The sequence below is a fragment of the Lycium ferocissimum genome, chromosome 1 (genome assembly GCF_029784015.1).
Source record: "Lycium ferocissimum isolate CSIRO_LF1 chromosome 1, AGI_CSIRO_Lferr_CH_V1, whole genome shotgun sequence".
In the NCBI taxonomy this organism is placed as follows: domain Eukaryota; kingdom Viridiplantae; phylum Streptophyta; class Magnoliopsida; order Solanales; family Solanaceae; genus Lycium; species Lycium ferocissimum.
The window spans coordinates 37,704,411-37,729,709 of NC_081342.1; positions in this window are offsets into that span (position 1 = coordinate 37,704,411).

Below are 25,299 nucleotides of genomic sequence, written 5' to 3' on the forward strand. Positions count from 1 at the left end.
AAGAGGAAAGAAAAAATCTAAAAGAATACATATGCTCCACCTGGGAGTATTTATCAAACTAGAAGAGGTTTGAATAAACCTAATGTTTAATAATTAGTGCCTTGATATGGAACATTAGGTCAGTGAATACAATGGAGGCTTTTTAAAGATTGATAAAGATGCATCATCAATACCACTTTGGTTTTATTGGACTAATGGAACCTTTCCAACAACCTGATAAGATTGAGGAATACAAAAGAAGACTGGGTATGCATAATGTTGTGGTTAATTCCTCTGGGAACATATGGTTATTTGTGGAGGACTTGTTTGAGGTTGAAATCTTAGCAGATCATGAGCAAAAAATTATTGTTAAATTAAAATGTAATGGTTTGCAAGAGGAGATTATGGTATCCATAATATATGCTAAATGTACTAATAGAGAGAGTTAGATTTATGGGATAGTTTATAAGATTTGGCTACTAACATGAATATACCATGGATGATAGCAGGGGACTTTAATGTCATTATGCCTGAGGAGGAGAAGTATTGGGTCTAGCAGTTGGGGCAGATGAAATTCAAGATTTAAAATTATATATGCAGAATTGTGAGGTTTAAGATCTTGGCTTTAAAAGTAGCATATATAAATGGTGGAATGGTCAAAGTGGAGATGAGTGCATTTTCAAAAGGTAGACAGACGTTTAGGTAATTTGAGATTTTAACAAGTTTTTCCAGGCATTAAGGTGAATCATTTGATTAGAACAGGCTCAGATCATGCCCCTTTTTTATTTCATGTTTTGGGAGCACAATGCCAATTAAGAACCCTTTTAAGTTTCTTAATTTTCGGAAGAATGGCACTTTCCTAGATATTGTCAAAGCACACTGGACTACTGATTTTATGGCTAATCCATTTACTCTTTTTCATTACAAATTGAAAAAAGGTAAAGGTAGCTTTAGCTCAGTGGATTAAGGACACCTTTGGAAATATTTTTCAATTAAGGACACCTTTGAAAATATTTTTCAAGAGATTGAAACTTTGGAAGATGTGATCAAGTTACATGAGATTCAATTTGAGCTTCAACCTACGCTCATAATAGAGAGAAACTGCATAGGGTGCAGGCTGATATGAATACATATCTTCATCTTAAAGAGGAATTTTGGAAGCAAAAGGCTGGAATGCAATGGTTCCAGGATGGAGATAGGAATACAAAATTCTTTCATGCTTATGTCCAGGGGAGAAGGAAGAGATTGCAATGTAGAAGAATTTAGGATGAACATGGCATGTGGCCAGAAAATTTTGAGGAAATAAATGTTGAAGCTATAAGATTCTTTTTAGAGCAATTTACTAGAAAAGAAGAACCTTCTGATTTTAAAATTCTGGATTAGGTACCATATCTGATTACAGAAGATCAAAATAGTAGATTCTTGAAATGCCAATAGAGGAAGAAGTGAAAAAGGTGATCTTCAATCTTAATGGGGATAGTGCTGGAGGACTTGATGGCTTTACTAGAGTTTTTTTTATCAAGCTTATTGGCATATCATTGGGAAAGATGTTGTTGATATAGTAAGAGATTTTTTCTGTGGTGCTGAATTACCTAAGTTTATCACTCATACTAATATGGTTTTATTGCTAAAAAGGATATAATTATCACCTTTTCTGACATGAGACCTATTAGTCTAAGTAATTTTGTCAACAAAATCTTCTCTAGATTAATTCATGATAGACTAGTTGATGGATTGCCAGATATTATATCACTAAACCAGGATAGTTTTGTTAAGGGAAGAAGTATAGTGGAAAATGTGTTATTTACTTAGGAAATTATTATAGATATTATACTGAGAACTAACATCCAATGTGGTAATGAAACTGGACATGGCAAAAGCATATGATAGGGTGTCATGGCTATTTCTAACAAAGGTTTTAAGAAAAATGGGTTTTTCTGAAAGGTTGATACACATGGTGCTTAGGATTATTGGCAACAATTGGTATTTTGTGCTTATTAATGGTCAACAACATGGTTTGTTCTAATCATCTAGAAGGGTTAAACAGGGGGATCCTTTGTCACCTACTTTGTTTATTTTGGCTACAAAAGTGCTTACAAGAAACCTTAATGCTCTACATTAGGTCCCTCAGTTCATAGGGTTTGGTATGCCAAAATGGAGCCTAAAAATTAATCATCTGGCATATGCAGATGATATGATCATTTTTTCCTCAACTGATATATTATTTTTATAGCTAATTATGGAAGTTTTGGGGAATATGAAAAAACACCTGGACAGAAGGTTAATAAGAAGAAAAGTGCAGTTTATCTACATCACACTATGCCAGAAGACATCAAAGTGATTGTGGAAGTGGTTACTGGGATAGGAAGAAAAGATTTCCCATTTACTTATTTGGGGTGTCCTATCTTCTATAGCAAAAGGAGAAAAGATTTTTATAACCACACTTTGATGAAAATTATGAATAGACTTCAATCCTGGAAAGGAAAGTTATTATCTTTTGGAGGGAGGGCTGTTCTAATTAAGAATGTGCTACAAGGAATGCCCATTCACTTATTATCTGCTATGAATCCCCTAGATAGTGTTATAAAGCAAATGCACAAAATATTTGCTCAATTTTTCTAGAGTAACACCGTTGGGGGAAAAAGTAGACATTGGTCCTCTTGGCTAAAGATGTGTATACTAGAAAAGGAAGGTGGATTAGGATTTAGATCGATGCATGATGTATCCATGGCCCTATATTGTGAAATCTGGTGGAATTTTAGAACTCTCCCCCCCATTGTGGAGTTCTTACATAAGTAACAAGTATTGTAAGAAGGTGTATCCTGTTATTGCACAATGGAAGTATAGCACTCAGACTTGGAAGAAAATGATACAGGCTAGAGATATTATTGAACAACATATTTGGTGGCAAGTGAAGATGGGAGATGCTCATAATTGGACAGGGCTAGGAGCACTGTATTATGCTACAGGAACTGATACCTATGATGAAAGAGTCCGAAATGTGAATGAAATGGTAGTGGATGGCAAATGGGATGTGGACAAATTGACAGAATCTCTACCTAAAGATATTGTCCAACATGTTATAGAAACTATAATTCCTCCTAATGCAGAAAGGAAGATGGATACTCTTTGGTGGTTACTTGATACAAGAGGAGAATTCTCAGTAAAATCAGCTTGGGACTACTTAAGATTAAGGGGGAAGAAGCAAGAGATCTATAAATATATTTGGATTAAAGGATTGCCTTTCAAAATATCCTTTTTATGTGGAGATGCTGGAAATTTAAAATTCCAATAGATGATGTGTTGAAGAAACTGACATTCAATTTGGCATTTAGATGTTGGTCTTTGTAACAATGGAGAAATCTGGGTTAATGAACATGAAGTCATAGTGAGGGTGATTGAAGGAGAAAATCACGCTTAGAAACCGTGAATGTTGAGAGAGAATTTTGAAATTGAAAGGAAAGGAGATGAAAATGGTAAAGTGATTGAGATACTTCCCGAAAACTCCGCCCACAACCGTATATTTTTCCAAAAATTAAGCCCCCAAAAATCGCGGGATTGGAAAAGCCCAAGTCTACTACAAATTGTAAAACCTTGCTATGTTAGGTAAATAAGAAACGTCACCTATATTTTAATAATATCATCTTATTTAGTTATGTCAAGTGATTTTGGGTCATTTGCACTTTTCCCCTAATTTGTCTTTGGTTTCTAAATGTTGCCCCTCAAGATAAATAACTTTTTCGTGGGCCATAAGTTTATATTTACCCATCATAATATCCCACAAGTTATTCCCTACATGAATTTTTCTCTTAAAGAACTTATGTCCCCTAGGCATAAGTTCAATCTTGAGGGGCATAAATTAAAGACCATCCCATTTGAAGGGGAAAAAAGTTTTAAAACCAGCCCATTTGAAGGTTAAACCATGCGATTTCTTCGATGATTTTTCCTATTTTTACACACATAGGAAGGGAAATAAGTGGGTCGAAAGCCCAAATTTAGATAGTGAATCTCAACCCTTAACTTAGCTACATTACCCGTGGATTTGCTATAAGTAGCTTGATCTAAGGCATACATACCATTGACTACGTCTTCTACCGTCTCAGAAATCAAGTTTCATTTAATAAAATATATCATGATAGCTTATATATCCAATGTAGGAGCAAAAGAAATTTCATTTTTTGGCCGAGTCCAAGTGAATAATCTCATAGGATAATCATCAATTGATAATCATATTATATTGAAGTTGCATGATATTACATGCATTGATATTAGAATGGTAAGCTACTCATACATGAAATCTTGAATAAAAATCGCGTATATTATGAGGAGGAAAATATAATTTCCATCCAAATGATAATGTTAATGACATTTTCATGTTTCAAAATAATAAAATGCAAATTAAATACGACATATTTCTGTGAGTCCACCCCTATTTCAGGTGTAACATTGCGTAAATTCGGGTTAAGTGTGAGTACATTAAGAGAGTGATAATATGACATTTTAGCCATATGAAGTCCTTCGGAGTGATTTTGGGTGGAAATAGTTATTTTAAGATCAAGACGATTAATGAGGTGCATAAGATTTGATAGAATCGACTTAGTACATGGTAGGCCTGGCTTTTAGCAAGATTTGAGTGTAGATCGGTTGGGAATTTGAGAAAACTTAAAAGACGAAACTTGTAGGCCTTTGAAATACCTTTCCAACTATATAAGTCTCAGCTCAAACAAAGCTTTGAGTAATAATTTATAATTTTTTTACTAAAAAGTCGCAGAGCAGCCCGCTAGACCGATATGCCCTGCAAATCGCAATATGCAGACGCATTTTTGGACGTATTTTGGCCCCAAATTTCTAGGTATTCTGTTATAATTTGTATTTTAATTTTTTGCAGCATTTATCTATACGCGGTGCACATCATTCAGCAGAACGGCTCCGCCTATAAATACCCAGCATATGAAATTTTCTTAAATCTTTCATTCTACTTCATTTTTGGCCGACTCTTTGAGGATAAAAGACCAAGAAATTATCCAAAACTCATAAGCTTAGTTCCTACTGAAACCCCAAGGATTATTTCATTTCATTGTAAATTACACTAGTTCATCCTCCAAACCCTAGATTCTAAAAAGTCGAAGAAAGAGAAGTTGAAGGAACGTTTGGGAATTCTCTTGAAGGTAAGACCTTTGACCTTTTATGAAGTTATTGAATGAATTTATACTAATTAAGGGTATTAGAAGGGATGGGAATCCATGGGTGAATTCTTTGGGATCAAGAACACGTTTTTGGGCATGAAAAAGGCCTATTTTTTTAAGGGTGGAACTCTTAGAATTGGCTAAAGCTTCGAACCTTATAATTAATATATATTTTTGAATTATTGTTGAACACAGAAGAATGCGTTTGATAGCCTTTTAGCGAGAATTGAGGTATGTCTATATTTCGAAAACACTCTTTTGAAGTACTTCTGTGTGTGAACCCTTATTTGTGAAGAATGATTGTTTTAGAACTTACATTTCGATTCAAATATGGTTTGAACAAGGTCATGCATGTGAGATCAAGCCCACATTGAACCTTATACGTAATCTACAATTTTTTTGAACTTATTTCCTAAAGATTGAAGCTTTAAACATGTCTTGCCTGTGGAATGAATTTTCTTTAAATTTAAACTTAATAAGAGATTGAAGAGGGTTTTAAATTGATTTATGACTGTGAAATACCTCTTTTATTGAGAAGATGGCGTAAGAAGTGATTTCGGCATATAAGCCATTATTGATGATTCAACTAATATTCCATGAGTTGTATTTACATATATTTCGGCCTGTATGGGTAAGCTGTGCTAGTCCAGAGGACAATTTACTATTATGGATCCTAACACATCACTTTTGAGCATTACTTTTTTAATTTAGAGGACGATTCACCTCCGTGGGAAAATAGCCCCGGCGTATCTATTGTTGTGCTTGTCCATAGGATAATTAGCCTTTGTGGGATGGTAACCCTGGTGTATCGAATGGTTGTTTGCCCGTGAGTGGCATGTGTTGATTATTTGGTTGCCTTTGAGTTGACTTGTTGATGATTACGGGTTCGTAGGTGAAGGACTTAATATGGTAAACCGTATAATGAGTTGAACTTGATATATTTCTTCACTATAGGTTCTCGCTGATGATTTTTACTAAGTTTCATAATTTACTCTATTTATGGATTTTGGCTTCTTTTATTGATAGTGTTTACTGATTTTACTAGCTTATTTTGATTTTTTAATTATTTCCCCGTAGACACTCACTGAATACCTAGTACTCAGGCATACCATTGTTGCTTTGATGGTGTGTCAGGTAACGTAGAAGAGCAGGTTCATGACGAGTGTACGGAATAGGTGAACTTGTTGCTTTCTGGACTTATTGGTGAGCCCACATACTTTTTCGTAGGATACCTCTCTACTTTAGTTTATTGCCTTGAGTTTCCAGGCTTCATCCCGAAGTTAGACTACTTATTTATTCTTCTTAGAATCTCCATAGATAGATGTTATTCTCTTGTGGGTAGTTGTTGAGGTCATTTTTTGACTCATTGGGTGTTTTTCCACATTTCATGAGTTTCGTTTATATTAGACTTGCATTGATATCTTTTTGCATACGTGTGGGAATATTTTATTTTAGCCCGTAGTAACTTGTTTTAATAAATACTGAAAAATATTAAATGAGATTAACGACTATTTGACTTTATAAGGTGCTTCTGATGTGGCTCCATAGCAGCGGATGCCTGTTGCATCAGGGTCGGGTTTAGGGCGTGACAAGATTGTTCTCAGAGCCTAGATTTAGAAACAACATAGGATTTGTCTGTGTCTTTGGAGTTGTGTCTAGTGGAGTCTTCCTCGTGCAACCAGATCACCTGCATGATCAAAAGACCACCAAGAAATTTATAGGTATTTCTTATTCTTCTTGATTCTAGATTGTGCTATAGAGCTTAAACTTCCTTTAGGATCGTTCTGATGTGTTTGTTAACTCATGTCTTGCAGAAATGGCTTTAACTCATACATGAGATCCTAATTAAGGAAACAATGGTGCTCCTGGTACATCGTCAGGCGGATGACCTGCTAGGGTCACTAACCATACCGCTACTGAGGCCAATGTTAGGGTTGAGAACGGTAATGTAAACCAAGTGCCGCAACAAGCTCCAATTGTTCCGGCTGCCCCTGCTACAGGCATGGGTGACATTGGGTCGATGCAAAATGTGATCCAAATGCTTACCACTCTCATGGAATCTCAACACCATCTTGGGGGTGTGGATCCAGCCCTTGTAGGTGGAGAAAGACTTAAGAACATTTTAGAACTGAATCTGCCCAAGTTTTATGGTTTGCATAAAAAAGATGATCCAGTACTTTATGGCTGAGACATGTAAGGCTCTTACGGCTATGGGGTCCCATGGTTCTGAAGCTCGCAGCATATCAGTTGAAAGATGTTGCTCATGCTTAGTTCGATTCATGGGAAAGTGAGCGAGGTACAATTGCTCCGGCTCCCACTTGGGCAGAGTTCGAGAAGGCATTCATGGAGAGGTTTTTTCTGATGAGGAGATTTTTGCTCTAGCTACTAAGTTTGAGAATATTGAGCAAGACACTATATCTGGTGGTGAGTATAGTCTGAAGTTTACTCGATTGGCAAGGTATACAATTTATATGATTCTGACAGAAAAGCATAAGTTGAGAAGATTTGTGCGTGTTTTAGCACCACATATTAAGTATGCATGTGTTGCTACTGCTATGTCCCTACTTGCACCATTTCATCCTTGGTTAGGTTTGCTGAGCAACAAGAGAATTAGAGAAATCAGGACAGGTTGGAGAGGGAGCAGAGTAAGAAGGCTGGATCAATGGGTGGTTTCAGTGGCTCATATAATGGAGAGAAATGTAAAGGGTAGTCTATGCCTGCACAGTCTGGCGCTTATTCTAATGCCAGTGTTCCATCTGGTATAAAGGATTCGAGAAACCACAACCAAAAAAAACATTCTCAAAATAGTAACCGACTTTTATCTCGATGGGAGGATCGTGTCATGGTATAAGGGGTCATATCAAGAAAGATTGCAGGAAGTGGTTAAATGAAATGACTATCTCTTTTGGCCATAGTAATAATTTGTCTGCTCATGTTGCTACAAAGAATCTTCCTGCTCGTAATGCTAATAAAGTTCCTAATGCTTGCGGTCATGGAAGAGGTAAATGGTTGCTAACACTGCTAATGGTGGTCAAGATCGACTATATGGTTTAGCTCATAGAGAGGCGGCTGAAGCCTCAAATATTGTGGTTACAAGTATTCTCACTATTTGCTCTTTTGATACACATCCATTGATCGACCTTGGTTTGAATCTTTTTTTATGTGACACCATACTTTGCTCTTGATTTTTGGGTAGAACCTGAACAATTGTTAGAACCCTTTTCTGTGGATACCCCTACTGGTGTCCCTGTTATTGCTTCTAAGTATATAGAAACTGCGTAGTTGTAGTTAAAGGTTGTGAGACTACCGCTAACTTGTTTGAACTAGAAATGGTAGGTTTTGATGTGATTATAGGGATAGATTGGCTATCCGTGTGTTATGAAAATGTGGATTGCCAGCACAAACTAGTTCGCTTCGAATTCCCTAATGAATCAGTTATTGTGTGGATGGGCGACATCGCTAAGCTTCGAGGTAGGTTTATTTCTTATCTTAAGGCTCATAAAATGATCTCAAAGGGGTGTACCTCTCATCTAGTTGTTGTCAGTGACACTCAGGCCGTAATAGCTAATTTTAAATCTGTTCCTGTGGTTGATGAGTTTCTCAAAGATCTCCCAGGAATTCTGCCTGACAGAGTTATTGATTTTGGGATCGATGTTATCCCTGATACTTAACCAATATCTATTATGCTGTATCTTATGGCTCCAGCAGAGCTACATGAATAAGGGCCAATGGAATGACTTGTTTGATAAAGGTTTTATTCAACCAAGTATCTCACCTTTGCTCCAGTCTTGTTTGTCAGATAGAAGAATAGTTCTCTTGGGATGTGTGTTGATTATAGTCAACTTAATAACGTGATCATCAAGAGTAAGTATCCTTTGCCTAGGTTAGATGACTTGTTCGACCAACTACAGGGTGCTATTAAAGATTGACTTAAGGTCTGGGTATCATCAACTGAAAATAAAGAAGCAGGATATTTCGAAAATAGCTTGTCATCTCGTTATGGGCATTTTGAATTTTTGGTGATGTCCTTTGGTCTAATAAATGCACCTGCTGCGTTTATGGATCTGATGAATCGTGTATTTAAGCCTTTCCTTGATCATTTCATTATTATATTTATTGATGATATCCTCGTGTATTTGAAGAGTCGTGAAGAGCATGCAGGTCACTTGAGAATCCCCTTGAAAACTCTTGAGGAGAACAAACTTTATGCACAATTTTCTAGGCGTGAGTTCTTGCTTAACTCTATGGCATTCTTGGGTCATGTGGTGTCTAGAAAGGGTATCAAAGTTGATTCTCAGAAGATTGCAGCCTTAAGGACTGGCTAAGACCCAAGAGCACGATGAATATTCATAGCTTCTTGGGTTTGTCAAGTTACTAACGGAAGTTTGTGGAAGGTTTCTCATCTATAGCTGCACCACTGACGAAATTGACTCAGATAAATGTTAAGTTTCAATGGTATGAAGCATGTGAAAAGAGCTTTCAAGAGCTTAAGGTGAGATTGACTTTAGTTCATGTCCTGACCTTACCTTTGGGGTTAGGGGGTTATGTAGTTTATTGTGATGCCTCCAGAATTGGCTTAGGTTGTGTGTTGATGCAGGAGGGAAAAATGACTGCATATGCTTCCGGACAGTTGAAGAAGCACGAGAAGAATTATCCGACTCATGATTTGGAGTTAGTCACTATGGTTTTCTCTTTAAAGATTTGGTGTCAGTACTTGAATTCCAAGAACTGTGATGTAGTCATAGATCACAAGAGCTTGCAATATATTTTCAAGTGGCTAGAGTTAAATCTCAAACAAAGAAGATGATTAGAATTATTTAAAGATTATGAGTTGACATCTTGTATCACCCTAGCAAGGCGAATGTTGTTGCTGACTCCTTGAGCCATAGGTCAATGGGTACTCTTATGTATCTACGATCTCATGAGATGTAAATGAGCAGAGAAACTCAAAGACTTGCTAGTCTTGGCGTTCGACTTGGCGAAATTGAAAATGGAGAGTTGGTGGGAGTTATTCAAGCGCGATCCGACATCATGGAAAGAAGTAAGTCTAAGCAATACGAAGATGAACTCCTGGTAAAGCTACGAGATGGAGTGGAAAAGGGTGATTACACTTCATTCACCATTGATGCGGAGAATAATGTTCTAAGGTTGCAAGGACACTTATGTGTTCCTGATATTGACGGTCTTCAACAAGAATTAATGGTGGAAGTGCATAGTTTCAAATACTCAGTGCATCCGAGATCCACCAAGATGTATAAAGACTAAAAACAACACTATTGGAGGAAAATCATGAAAGTAGATATATCAAATTTCATGGCTAAATATTTGAACAATCAACAGGTGAAGGCCGAACATCAAAGGCCTGGTAGGTTGGCTCAGAATATTGAGATCCCTCAATGAAAGTGGAAGATGATTAATATAGACTTTGTCTTGGGTTTACCCCGCACAAAGGCTAGGTTTGACTCTATTTGGATGATCGTAGTTAGGCTCACAAAGTCTGCACATTTCCTTCCTGTAAGGACGACAGATACTGCGACAAGTTATGCATGTTATATTTGAAAGAGATAGTCAGGTTGCATGGGGTTCCGATGTTTATCCTATCTGACAGAGGTACGCAATTCACTGCTCATTTCTGGAAATCATTCCAAGAAGGTCTAGGGACTCCAAATCTAAGCACTTCTCTTCTATTCCGTCGCAGAAGGAAAAGGATATTGAATGATAGATTCACTATTGAGAAAATTAACCCCAAAAAGATGAATATTGTGGTTTTCTAACAGTGGCAGATCAAACAAGAACTTGATGAGGGAATGGGCAGGCAGAGAGGACTATCCAAACTCTCAAAGACATGTTGAGAGCTTGTGTGATTGATTTGGAGGAAATTGGGATGAGCATCTACCTCTTGTGGAGTTTAGTTAGCTATCAAGCAAGTATTTAGATGGCTCCTTATGAAGCACTATATGGATGGCGTTGTAGGTCGTTAATTAGGTGATTTGAACCTGCAAAAGTAGAATTATTGGGTCTTGAATCGGTTCATGAAGTGATTGAGAAGGTGAATCTCATTGTGGAATGACTTAAGATAGCTTAAGAGTTGGCAAAAGTCTTATACAGACATGAGGCGTCGCGAGCTAGAATTTGTGGTTGGTGACAAGGTATTTTTGAAAGTGTCGCCATTGAAGGGTGTGATGTGGTTTGGTAGGAAGAGCAACCTTAGTCCTCATTTTATTGGCCCTTATGAAATTGTGAGAAGAATTGGGAAGGTGGCTTACGAATTGCAGTTACCAGCCGAGATGTCTATGGTGCATCCTGTGTTTCACATTTTATTGTTGAGGTTCTATAAAACCAATCCTTTCCATATCTTAACTCATGAAGATATCAAAGTCAACAAAGGGTTGTCATATGAAGAAGAACCTATGCAAATCTTAGATCATCAAGGTAGGAGGTTGAGAACTAAAGATGTAGCTTATGTTAAAGTCTTGTGGAGAAATCATACTAGCAAGGAAGAAACTTGGGAAGCTGAGGAGGAAATGAAGAAGAATTACCCTCACTTATTCCCCATTTCATGTATGTGTTAAACCTCTTGGTTAGTGAACCTTTGCAAATATGGACAAAGGGTGTAAAAATCCCTTAATTCGTGTTGAGGCTTGATTGTTGTAGTTGTGGGAGTCCTTGTGACGACCCTATTCTTGTTGTTGGGTTGTTACTTAAGTTTTAGTTTGGGATAGCTCATAACACAAAGGGAACTCTGGTGGAATTTTTGAAAATTTGGGGATTAGTGATAATTTTAGGTTATGACTCTCATTCGGGGATGAATGATCCTAAGGGGGGGTGGGGGGTGGGGGTGGGGATAATGTAACATTCTGTAAATTCGAGTTACTTGTGTTTATGTAAAAGAGTGATAATGTGAAATTTTAGCCATATGAAGTCCTTCAGAGTGAGTTTGGGTGGAAATAGTTGTTTTAAGATCAAGACAATTAGTGAGATGCATATGATTTGATAGAATCGCCCAAGTTTAAGGCAGGCCTTACTTTTAGCTGGATTTGCGTGTTGATCCGTTGAGAATTTGAGAAAACATAAAAGATGCAACTTTTATCCCTTTGAAATACCTTTCCAACAATATAAGGCTCATCTCAAACGGATCTTTGAGTAAAAGGTTATGGTAGTTTTACTAAAAGGTCGCAGAGCAGTCCGCTGGACCGATATGCGCCGCAAATTGCAATATGCGGCTGTAATTGTGGGCGCATTTTGGCCCCAAAGTTTCAAGGTATTCTGTTATGATCTGCATTTCAATTTTCTGCAGCCTTTTGCAATATGCAGCGCAAATCGTTCAGCAGAACAGCTCCGCCTACCAATACCAAGCATGTGAAATTTTCTTAAATCTTTCATTCTACTTCGTTTTTGGCCGACTTTTTTAGGAGAAAAGACCCTAGAACTTCTTCAAAACTCATAAGGTGAGTTCCTACTCAAACACCAAGTATTATTCTATTTCATTAACGTGGATTAACAGTAGTTCATCTTCCAAACCCGGGATTCTTGAAAATCAAAGATAGAGAAGTTGAAGGATTATTTGAGCATTCTCTTGAAGGTAAGACCTGTGATCTTTTCTGATGTTATTGAAGGGTTTTATACTAATGTAGGGTATTATAAGTGATGGGAATCCATGGGTGAATTCTTGGGGATCAAGAACACTTTTTTGGACATGAAAAAACCCTAATTTCTCGTTTAAGGGTGGGAACTATTAGAATTGGTTAAAGCTCTAAACATTATCATTAAAATCTATTGTAGAATGATTTTTTAATGTGGAAGAATGCGTTTGATAGCCGTTTAGCAGGAATTGAGGTATGTATTTATTTCGAAAACACTCTTTTGAAGTACTTCTGCGTGTGAACCCTTATTTGTGAATAATGATTATTTTAGAACATACATTTCGATTCAAATATGATTTTAACAAGTTCATGCGTGTGTAGGGTCAAGCCCGCATCGGACCTTATACATAATTTATGATTTTGTTGAACTTACTACCTAAAGGTTGAAGCTTTAAACATGTCTTGCCCGTGTAATGAGTTTTCTTGAAATTTAAACTTAATAAGAGATTGAATAGGGTTTTTAAATTGATTTTTGATTGTGAAATAACCCTTTTATTGAGAAGACGACTTGAGAAGTGGGATAATAAGCCATGATTGATCGGCTAATATGCCATGACTAGTATTTTCTTTTGTTTAGGCATGTATAGGCAAGCTGTCACACCCTAATTTCCGACAGGGTGTGATGGGCACCCGACCCTTACTTAGGGCCGAGCGAACCCGCCAACTCTCGTAATATTCATAACCATACTGGGCCCATGAAACATGACATAAGTACGTAATGAAAATTTTTTTTCGAAAACAAACATGCCTTTCATCTTTACCAAATCAAATAAAACTAGCATCGTATGAAATCTGTAAGCATAACAAATGCATAAAGAAGCGTAATGATACATCGGCTTACATAACCGCTTACAAAACCGACATCTCATACACATGACAACGTCGCAAAGTCTCTACCATAACTTCGTATACCATACAAAAGCACTCGACTCGGCAAAGCTCCGGAGGAAAGGGAGCTCGCCAATCCACTGAACATCTTCGCTAACATCACCTACTCATCCAGTATATACCGCGGCATGAAACGCGACCCCGAAGAAAGGGGGTCAGTACGGAATATGTACTGAGCATGTAAAGCATAGCATACAGAAGGCGAAGTCATAACCGAATAAGGAGTACAGAACGTGAGCACAATAGCCAGAATACCAAAGTGCTTGTGTCTGACATACAAATCATACATAAGAGATACAAAAGACAAATATGATAATCAGAATACCAAAATGCTTCGCTTTCTTTTGAAAAACATTTCTGCCTCATACATATGGAAAATCAAACACATCATAAGAGCTGACATTAACTGAATGCCGAGGAACGTACGGCCCGATCCATAAATAATACGATAATGCCAAGGAACGTATGGCCCGATCCATAAATAATACGATAATGCCGAGGAACGTACGGCCCGATCCATATATAATATAATAATGCCGCGGAACATACGGCCCGATCCAAATATAATATAATAATGCCGCGGAACGTACGGCCCGATCCAAATATAATATAATAATCATAAACATACCGTACCCAGCCCTCTAGTGAGGGACTCGGTAAATCAAATCATATCGTCATATTATCACATATCATATCGTATCTTCAGATCATCACATATCATATCATATCACATACGGTCCGTAATGGGACCGACGGACGAACGTGGTCGCCACTCCATCTGGGCGCCACAACACATCATACTTCGGAATATTTTATACCTCCGAACACATCATACTCCGTATCACATCATATATCATATCACATCATACTTCGAAAAACACATCATACTTCGGAATCACATCATACTTCGGAATATATCATAGTGCGCACGATAACATACCGGCCCGGGACTCGGTGAAAGAGGTAATAATAGAATACACGAGCAGAATCGTAGGAAATCATATGCAATGCCAAACATTCACAAGGACTCAATAGAGTAGTCAAAACAGACTGTTATTTATAAGCCAAAACAGTAGTCAAATCAGACTTTCTTCCGAATATCACTCGGGAACATATCAGACCGAACTTCAGAAACCATAGTCACGTATCAAAATCACATATATAAAATCCTCATTTCAGACTCAACAGATAAATAAGTAGTCATACTCGGGGGTCGGAAGGATAGTCACAGTAAATTCTTTTCAAAAATAGGTCGTTAGAACCAACATAGAAAGTTGCGGGACCCACGAACGAGCGTCAACCCAATCCGGGCCCGCCTATGAAACTTAAAGTCATTACTCATCATGAAATCATTTGCGAAGATATCAAAGCGATCCGAGCCCTTTCTTGAAAGTTACGGGCGTTCGTAGTTTCCGATCCGTTTAGGAACAAAATTCTTTTGAAAACAAACTTTTATGCAACTTTAGAAATTTAGTCATACAAAAGACATAAGGGCCATAATTCGACTACAATAAGAAATAGTGTAAACGGGCTGACATTTGAAAGTCGGGACAAAAGTTATATTAAACATCTTTCGGACGTCACCCGGAAACATATCAAACGTCATAAATATATCAAAGGACCATAGTTATACGTCAAACCAATCCGAGTCCGCCTCGGAAAGTTACGAACGTTACTCACTTTTAGGACTTTCTACGAACAAATCAAAGCCATCCGGTTCTGTCTATGAAAGTTACGGACATTTTTAAACATAAGATCCTCTCGGAACAAACCGTATACATAGCATTTCAAATCCAATCGTATCAAAGACATACGGTCCATAGATTGACCACATTGAGGATGCCAACATCAAGAAGCAAATACGAATCATAAACATGTTCGTATTTTAAGAATGGAATTACCCCCGAAGCTCATAACATATCATAACCTAGCCATATCTAAGACATGCCAAAAGAAGGAAAGGTAAGCTTTATATACCTTGATTTGCTCTCAAAGCTAATCCAAACTCAAGTTTCGGCTTCTCAAAATCTACAACAATGTCATTAGACACCAAACATTAGCCATAAGCACTTCGGAATCCCATTTTAAGCTCGCACTTTATTTACAGAAATTTGGGCAGCATTTCCCCTGTAAATTCAACACCCCGAGAATTCAACTCGGCCAAATCTTCAACAACAATACCAACAACCATATAAGTAACATCAATAATCGATTCAAAACGCATTCTAACATTAATAACCCTTTCGACACAATTCAACAACATTCCATCCACTACATAATGAAACCCGAAACCTCCAAGTTCAAGGAAACAACACAACACATTTTCTTCCTTCCGAATTCATGAACTACATTAATAATCCATTACTTCCATAAATTCAATAAACTATATAAAATTCCATAACAAGCCGCAAACAACTATAACTTCACTTTGAACCATTAAACTTTCATTAGCACCATAGAATCCACAACACAACAATCCAAACATACTAAATAAATTTAGTTCATTCCTTGTCACAAAACAGCCCATACTCACGCTCAACATCAACATACAAAATTTCATGAATTTCATCCATTTCTACACACTATCCCCTCCGTTTTAATCCGTTAAAATTCTAAATACACTCGTTAACAATGAAAAGGAACCGTATTCATACCTTAAGCATGCAGCCCCCACGTTATCACTCTTCTCCTTGGTTGATTTTTAGCTCAAATTGAAGACAACGCAGCGTACAACACTTTTCTCTTCATGGGCTTCGGAATTCGGGGCTCGAGATTTTGGTCAAAATTGGTTTTTCTTCTCTCAAGGTTCTCTCTCTCTCTCTTTCCAGAATTTTCTGGGTATTCTTGGTCTGAAAAATGAGAGGAAAGGGCTGAAATTAGACTTAAATAGGCATGGGTCATGGGCCTAACCCGATTGGGCCCGGCTTGGGCCTAGCCCACCGACCTTTCGCCTTAAAACGTCCATATCTCCTTATCCCGATGTCACCTGTGGGCCCACGACCTATGGTTGGAAAGATAATTCAATTATCTACAACTTCTATCTTTGGGTTTTTTCCAAATTCCAAACTTATAATACCGTTTCTGCCCCTCGAAGTCAGATCACCCGAAAACATTACTTAAAAATATTTGTTTGGAGGACTTCCACTTTGATTTGGTTCAAGGGTCCTTCTTGAGTTATGTTTAACTTCACATATGTGATTTATATAAATTATCGCATGTCCCAAAAAAATCTCGGTGTGTGGACCCCACCTCAGCTTGCGAATAATCCGACGTACAAAAATACGAAATATAATGCTGTCAACGTGAGTTTAAATTATGAAGCAACAACATGATTGTCAATTTTTGGACTCCAAATTTTCTTGGTCATGGCCGAATGGCCTCTTGTTCTTTCTCCATGCTTCTTGAATTTTCTAGGGTGCTAAATGATGAAGATGACTTAAGTTTTCATCTTTTGTGTCCATATAAAGTTTACACATGTGGCCCCATGGCCCACACCCACACATGGCCACATATGGCCATTTTCATGAAATATAAAGTTTCTAAAATTTCACTTCTAGCCCCAAATTCTCATGAAATGTTCAACTTTCCATAATTCACTTTTAACCCCAAATTTTCCTTATTCCAAATTTACCCTTAACACTCCATACCAATGAAAAGATGAATATGCAACTTGTGCATTAAAACAAGAAAATCAACAAAATCGAAAATTAAAAGTCTTGTCCATAACTTGTCGCAACCAACTTAGAATATTCCAACGTACAAAGTACGGGGTATAACATCCTTTCCCCCTTTAGAACATTCGTCCTCGAATGTTCAACTAGTCGTATGGGGTCTTAAGGATCTCGTTTTAAACTTTTCCTTCTCATAATTCCCTTTTACTCGACTTGTGACATTCTAGGCACATTATCTCGTGTCGTCTCTTAATCTTTAACTCAATCCTTCCTTATTCGTTCCATAGCTTGTTTTTTTGTTTCATACTTGCCTTTGTATTTTAGCTACATAGATCACATCATAACCTTGGCCACTTTCTCACTAGGCTTCACTTATTTTCATAACAACCCTCATTGTATTCACATTATATCTTATTCGTAACCACTCCCATAATATAACACTTCTTAACCCCTTACCCTTTTCTAATCAACTCCTTCCTCTGTACTCTTGTCTTAATCATACTATTACTTCTTTCTCGAGGTCAGCCATACTCGCAACTTACTCAAATCTTACCATTACGGTGGACACGGCCTTTCAAGTCGCATTACAAACCTACATCTCATTTTCTCTTTATTTCTGGGAAAATTTTTCCTCTATATTTCTTACTACCTCGAAACCTGTACACAGAAAATACCAATAATGCCTCACAGGGCCAAAATACATATATACATATCATATCACATCGCAGCCACACAGGGCTCCCAATATCATCAACAGTACACAAATGATAAACATACCTCGTATGCCCAACTCAAACGGCACCTGTTACACTTTCTTGTTTACTTTCCCCCTTTAGTCTTCAACTTGTATTTCAATCGCAACTTCAATATCTCTCCCAACATATATCTTTCATACCTTTGCTTACCTGTGTGCTTAGTAACTTCCAACATCATCAATCCCTTTCTTCTATCGCTGCCTTTATTCTGCTGAAATCAAAGATTAGTGCAAGAAATCTCATTTCCTATAGCTTGGCTCTATGGCACGATCTCAGATGTGAAAGAAGAGTAACCACCCTAGATGCCCCGTAGCCTCCTGTTTATAAATGTGGCGCGCACACACACCATAAACAAGACTCTACCGGACACGACTTTGCGTACAACCCCTAGGACGAACTGCGCTCGATACCAATTTGTCACACCCTAATTTCCGATGGGGGTGATGGGCACCCGACCCTTACTTAGGGCCGAGCGAACCCGCCTTAACTCTCGTAATATTCATAACCATATCGGGCCCATGAAACATGACATAAGTATAATGAAATTTTTTTTCGAAAACAAACATGCCTTTTATCTTTATCAAATCAAATAAAACTAGCATCGTATGAAATGTAGCATAACAAATGAAGTTCGTAACATAATGCGTAATGATACATCGGCTTACATAGCCGCTACAAAACCGACATCTCACACACACGACACCGTCCGCAAAGTCTCTACCATAACTTCGTATACCATACAAAAACACTCGACTCGGCAAGAAGACTCCGAGGAATGGAGCTCGCCAATCTAGCGGAACATCTTCGCTAACATCACCTACTCATCCGTATATACCGCGCGGTATGAAACGCAGCCCCCCGAAGAAAGGGGGTCGGATACGAAATATGTACCGAGCACGTAAAGCATAGCATACGTAAAACGAGGTCATAACCAAAGTAAGGAGTACGAACGTGAGCATAAATAGCCGAATACCAAAGTGCTTGTGTCCGAATACAAATCATACATAAGAGATACAAAAGACAAATATGATAATCGAATGCCAAAATGCTTAGCTTTCTTTTGAAAAACATTTCATCTCATATATATGGAAAATCAAACACATCATAAGAGCCGACATTAACCGAATGCCGATCATAATCGTACGGCCGATCCATAAATAATACGATAATCAGGAACGTACACGATCCATAAATAATACGATAATGCGGGAACGTACGGACCGATCCATATATAATATAATGCGCGGAACGTACGGCCCGATCCAAATATAATATACAATGCGCGGAAATATCATCCAAATATAATATAATAATCATAAACACATACCGTATACCTACCGGTGAGGACTCGGTCAATCATCATCATATCGTCATATTATCACATATCATATCGTATCTTCGGATCATCACATATCATATCATATCACATACGGTTCGTAATGGGACCGGCGGACGAACGTGATCACATACGGGCGCCACAACACATCATACTTCGGAATATTGTATACCTCCGGAACACATCATACTCCGTATCACATCATATATCATATCACATCATACTTCGAAAAACACATCATACTTCGGAATCACATCATACTTCGGAATATATCATAGTGCGCACGATAACATACCGGCCCGGGACTCGGTGAAAGAGGTAATAACAGAATGCACGAGCAGAATCGTAGGTATCATATGCAATACAAACATTCACAAGGACTCAATAGAATAGTCAAAGCGAACTGTTATTTATAAGCCAAAACAGCAGTCAAATCAGACTTTCTTCCGAATATCACTCGGGAACATATTAGACCGAACTTCAGAAACCATAGTCACGTATCAAAATCACATATATAAAATCATCATTTCAGACTCAAAAGATAAATAAGTAGTCATACTCGGGGGTCGGAAGGATAGTCACAGTAAATTCTTTTCAAAAATAGGTCGTTAGAACCAACATAGAAAGTCGCGGGACCCACGGACGAGCGTCAACCCAATTCGGGCCCGCCTATGAAACTTAAAGTCATTACTCGTCATGAAATCATTTGCGAAGATATCAAAGCGATCCGAGCCCTTTCTTGAAAGTTACGGGCGTTCGTAGTTTCCGATCCGTTTAGGAACAAAATTCTTTTGAAAACAAACTTTTATGCAACTTTAGAAATTTAGTCATACAAAAGACATAAGGGCCATAATTCGACTACAATAAGAAATATTGACATTTGAAAGTCGGGACAAAAGTTATATCAAACATCTTTCGGACGTCACCCGGAAACATATCAAACGTCATAAATATATCAAAGGACCATAGTTATACGTCAAACCAATCCGAGTCCGCCTCGGAAAGTTACGAACGTTACTCACTTTTAGGACTTTCTACGAACAAATCAAAGCCATCCGATTCTGTCTATGAAAGTTACGGACATTTTTAAACATAAGATCCTTTCGGAACAAACCGTATACATAGCATTTCAAATCCAATCGTATCAAAGACATACGGTCCATAGATTGACCACATTGAGGATGCCAACATCAAGAAGCAAATACGAATCATAAACATGTTCAGAATTTAAGAATGGAATTACCCCCGAAGCTCATAACATATCATAACCTAGCCATATCTAAGACATGCCAAAAGAAGGAAAGGTAAGCTTTATATACCTTGATTGCTTCCTAAGCTAATCCAAACTCAAGTCTCGGCTTCTCAAAATCTACAACACGTCATTAGACACCAAACATTAGTCATAGGCACCTCGGAATCCCATTTTAAGCTCGCACTTTATTTACGAAATTTGGGCGGCATTTCCCGTAAATTCAACACCCGAGACTTCAACTCGGCCAAATCTTCAACAACAATACCAACAACCATATAAGTAACATAAATAATCGATTCAAAACGCATTCTAACATTAATAACCCTTTCGACACAATTCAACAACATTCCATCCACTACATAATGAAACCCGAAACCTCCAAGTTCAAGGAAACAACACAACACATTTTCTTCCTTCCGAATTCATGAACTACATTAATAATCCATTACTTCCATAAATTCAATAAACTATATAAAATTCCATAACAAGCCGCAAACAACTATAACTTCACTTTGAACCATTAAACTTTCATTAGCTTCATAGAATCCACAACACAACAATCCAAACATACTAAATAAATTTAGTTCATTCCTTGTCACAAAACATCCCATACTCACGGCTCAACATCAACATACAAAATTTCATGAATTTCATCCATTTCTACACACTATCCCCTCCGTTTTAATCCGTTAAAATTCTAAATACACTCGTTAACAATGAAAAGGAACCGTATTTATACCTTAAGCATGCAGCCCCCACGTTATCACTCTTATCCTTGGTTGATTTTTAGCTCAAATTGAAGACAACGCAGCGTACAACACTTTTCTCTTCATGGGCTTCGGAATTCGGGGCTCAGATTTTGGTCAAAATTAGTTTTTCTTCTCTCCAAGGTTCTTCTCTCTCTCTTTCCAGAATTTTCTGGGTATTCTTGGTCTGAAAAATGAGAGGAAAGGGCTGAAATTAGACTTAAATAGGCATGGGTCATGGGCCTAACCCGATTGGGCCCGGTTTGGGCCTAGCCCACTGACCTTTCCGCCTTAAAACGTCCATGTCTCTTTATCCCGATGTCACCTGTGGGCCCACGACCTATGGTTGGAAAGATAATTCAATTATCTACAACTTCTATCTTTGGGTTTTTTCCAAATTCCAAACTTATAATACCGTTTCTTCCCCTCGAAGTCAGATCACCCGAAAACATTACTTAAAAATATTTGTTTGGAGGACTTCCACTTTGATTTGGCTCAAGGGTCCTTCTTGAGTTATGTTTAACTTCACATATGTGATTCATATAAATTGTCGCATGTCCCAAAAAATCTCGGTGTGTGGACCCCACCTCGGCTTGCGAATAATCCGACGTACAAAAAATACGAAATATAATCGTCAACGTGAGTCTAAATTATGAAGCAACAACATGATTGTCAATTTTTGGACTCCAATTTTTTCTTGGTCATGGCCGAATGGCCTTTTGTTCTTTCTCCATGCTTCTTGAATTTTCTAGGGTGCTAAATGATGAAGATGACTTAAGTTTTCATCTTTTGTGTCCATATAAAGTTTACACATGTGGCCCTATGGCCCACACCCACACATGGTCACATATGGCCATTTTCATGAAATATAATGTTTCTAAAATTTCACTTCTAGCCCCAAATTCTCATGAAATGTTCAACTTTCCATAATTCACTTTTAACCCCAAATTTTTCTTATTCCAAATTTACCCTTAACACTCCATACCAATGAAAAGATGAATATGCAACTTGTGCATTAAAACAAGAAAATCAACAAAATCGAAAATTAAAAGTCTTGTCCATAACTTGTCGCAACCAATTTAGAATATTCCAACGTACAAAGTACGGGGTATAACACAAGCTGTGCTAGTATAGAGGATGATTAGTCGTTATGGGTCCTAACGTATCGTTTTTGAGCATTGTTGTGTCAGTCCGAAGGATGTTTGACCTCCGTGGAAAAATAGCCCTGGTGTATCTATTGTTGTGCTAGTCCAGAGGACGATTAACCTCCGTGGGATGATAATCCAGTGTATCGAATAATTGTTCGCCTGTGAGTGGCATGTGTTGATTCTTTGATTGGTTATGAGTTGTCTTGTTGGTGATTACGGATCCGTAGGTTAAAGACTTAATATGGCAAATGATATAATGAGTTGAACTTGATATATTTCTTCACTATGGGTTCTCACTGATGATTTTTACTAAGTTTGATAATTTAATTTATCTCTGGATTTCAATTGCTATCATTAATAGTGTTTACTGATTTTACTATCTTATTTTGATTTATTAACGATTGCCTCTTAAACATTCACTGGGTTTTCAATACTCAGGCATACCATTGTTGTTTTTTATGGCGTGTAGTTAACGTAGAAGAGCAGGTTAGTGACGCTCGTACGGAATTGGTGAACTTGCTGCTTTTCGGACTTCTTGGTGCACCTACATTCTTGTTCGTGGGACATCTCTCTACTTTAGTTTATTTCTTTGAGTTTTTGGGCTGCGTCCGAAGTTAGACTATTTGTTTATCCTTCTTAGAAGCTCCATAGATAGGTGTTATTACTGTGGGTAGTTGTTGAAGCCATTGATTGACTCTTTGGAAGTTTTTTCCACATTTCAAGAATTTCGTTTATACTAGACTTCCACTGATATTTTTTCGAATACATGTGGACATGTTTTCTTTTAAATCGTAGTAACTTGTTTAAATAAATACTGAAAAATTATTAAATGAGATTAATGACTGTTTAACTTTACAAGGTGCTTTTGATGTGGCTTCATAGCATCGGATGCATATTGCGCCAGGGTCGGGTTGTGTGCCATTAGGTATATTATTGTTGAACATCTCGAGGCCTAGCTGTCACAAATAATCACATTTAACAATATAACAAACTCAAAAATTTGGTAAATTTTCAAGGAAGAGAAGTGCTGCAAAAAATATACGTGCTCAAACGTTCTCTTAAAACAACATAACAAGCCTATCGTTCTTATATCAATTGTATATAATATCAAGTCAATTTAAGAACACATTTTTCAAACGTAACACAAATAGTAGCTCTTATCCAGAGTTTGATGCATCTTATTCTGCAAAAGTCAATATTAGTTTTGAAAACTGTCAAGTAATCCTTTCTGAAATCTTGGGTGATTCAAGTTCTGTTTCTTCTAGCTTTCAATATAAGCACAACGTTGGTAGTCTGGATGAGACTGTTGTGGTCATTAATGAAAAATATATGGTGGATGAGGGATGGAAGAGTCATTATCAATAAAATCACATTCCATTAATAGTTCAGATTTGTCACTTTAGCTGGCTAACATTTTTCAAAAGTGCAATGAAATTTGGGTGGAATTGAAAAGTCACAGCACCAGTGGAGTTAACTCAAACGAATGGTAAGATATATTGTATGTATGGTGATGGAGAAGAAGAAAAGAGTATAGAACTTACGATCTAAACTGTTATATGTACTTTTCGTTAAACTGTTAGATGTACTTTTGTTTCTGACTGGTACTTATTTACCTTTATCTGCAAGTTATTTTTCTCTCAGACCTTCTAATAGATTAAGCTGATTTAAGAATTATAAACTAGGCTTCTTGACCGAAATTGTATGAAGAGAAGTTTTCTCTTGCTCTTCTATGTTTGAAAATGGATTTGAGCTGGTTTCTATAAGTAATTTGAACTGTACTAATTCTTGTTGGTTCTTGCTTTATTTAGACCAATTCAATTGGAGAAATTATAGTATTCACCAAAGATTTTTTAGTGCTTGTTTTCTGAAGATCTCGACCCTGAACAAGAGGATGACTTCATGGCACACGTGAGATCTTATTTTTTGATGGGCAAGACTTCAATTTAGTATATGATGGGCTAGCTATAATTGGTTTCTGAAAATTTGTCTTTAATAAAACTACATGAACCCTTTTAATAATAGTTATTCGATATATTAGTTATTTTTTCCTGTGAAGTTTTAATATATGTTAAAGAATCTTTATAACCAACTATTATTAGATAAAATAATATCAAATTTTATGCCAACCATTTTATCATATCAACCTAACCAAATGAGTCCTAATGATTTAAGTTATCCTCACAGTGTGTAAATATTTTACACTATCAGTGTGATTACCTATTATAAAGTGTTAATTACTTTTTGTACCAGGTTACTATTTAATGCTTATTAATAAGAAAAAAATAATGGGGCAAGAACAATGGATCACGTACCTCTTTGATGCAGCGGAAGTTATTGTAATTACCACCAAAAGGATTTCCCCAAGTCAAACCTCGATTCTCCAGGAAACGAAGTTAGTATTCGACGAAGTAAATGTATTTTCTTTGTGTGTGTTTTTAGGGAGATTTAGAGAAGAAGAAATTTGGTATTGCATCCCTTATACGTTGTTCTGCTCTTATTGAGAAGGGAGGCAGAGGTTATGGAGAAGAAAGCACCCCTCTATTATCCACGTAATACGGATTCCTTTAGTGGAAGTTATCTGATTTAAAAATAACTTCTCACATAATAACCTCTTTTATTCTTTATCTCTACTAACGCGGTCGGGTCAGCCCATATGGAGCGACCCGCAATCCAATATCCAATATCTCCCACTTCG